Genomic DNA, 1,507 nt, shown 5'->3' with positions numbered 1-1,507 from the left:
AGCTAGAAATAAAATGAGAACCAAGAGTTGATGGAAGGAGAAAGATGTGGTTTTAATTCATTGCAAGAGAGAATTGGATGACAGTTTGGATGGATTTATATCTCATCAGAAAGGGCTCACGTGTCTCTGGGTGTAGTCGTTTACCAGCTTGAGTAGAAAAACTGATGCCATGATGTAACTGTACACAGCTCAAATTGTGGTTACAATTCACATTTCCACTCCTCACCCCCATTATCTCTGTATTAATTCAATCACAGTCATTAGGTAGGTTGGTGGGGAGACCTATTAACTCATCTTGCTTTCCCCAAGAGCCATATCTGAATCTTCCACTTATTGTATAGTTTCAAATGCTTTTTCTAATATAGTTGAAAATGGCTTGAGCAATAGTCCATCTTAAAAGCTTTAACTGGAAGTATATTCTATAAGCACTTTACCGGAAGAGAAATTAATGTAGAAAAAAATAATTGGACTTTTATCTGACGAAAACCCACACAAGCAAGGAAATTCAGTATAATGGCCAGATTTTCTTCCTCTTCTGTCTCCTTCTTTGCTCTGCGTTTTGCTACAGAGGAACCAGGCACCTTCCAGTGGAGCCTGAGAGTACATTACATTAAGACTGGGTCTAGTAATCATGTAGGGACTGCCTCAATTACATGACTGATTTGAATTTCTTAGATATGGGAAAATTCTCAAAGGTTTATCAAAGTCAGCAAATCCAGATGATTTGTAAGAAGGATAATTAAATCCACAGAAAATCACAATATTCCATTTTGTGATAGCTGAGCCCATGCAAACATCTTATAGTTTGCAAATTATGTCTTAGGAGTCTCAAATCCTGGGCTCTGGCCCTAGTATCATTGCTTCCACTTTATATAGAATATCCTTATTCTAAAAATATCAAAGCAGAATAAGGGAGTCTGGTCTGAAGTAATTTCTGAGCTGGGTGGATTTTCATGGGTTTCTCTAGTAGCTCGTGAGGACTCTGGAGTTGGAAAGATAAGGTATGCATCCCACACAAGGGTAGCATGATGTTGGACAAGGTTATCTAAACATTACAAGTATCAATTTTCTTATTTTTAAGATCAAGACAATAAGGTATTGATCCTAGAACTGTTATTGGTATCAGATGAGATAATACGTGTTAAAGGACATAGACCAATATTCGACAAGGGTGTTCTTCTGTGTTATAGGGGTTTGTTTAAAAAATTCTCCGTTAGAAAGTGTCAAATAAAATTAAACAGTTTTCTATAAGCCTTTGGATAGTTTTCAGTGCATTGGTAGTCAGTAATAAACTTCACCTTTTAGACTCTTTTGACTATTATACAACATCAGTAGGACAGGTATGGTACAGGGAATAGTTAAGGGTCAGGGTGAGCAAGTGGCGTGGTGGTTAATGCGCTGGACTCTCACATGATTGACTGCAGTTTGAGACCCAAACCCAGCAGCTTGTAAAGCATGCAGGGTCCATGTGCAAGTACACCCAAAATCCGAAGAGGAGAATGGAGAA

The sequence above is a fragment of the Tupaia chinensis genome, unplaced genomic scaffold (genome assembly GCF_000334495.1).
Source record: "Tupaia chinensis unplaced genomic scaffold, TupChi_1.0 Scaffold000147_1, whole genome shotgun sequence".
Taxonomy (NCBI): domain Eukaryota; kingdom Metazoa; phylum Chordata; class Mammalia; order Scandentia; family Tupaiidae; genus Tupaia; species Tupaia belangeri.
Note: the sequence above shows the minus strand (reverse complement) of the source record.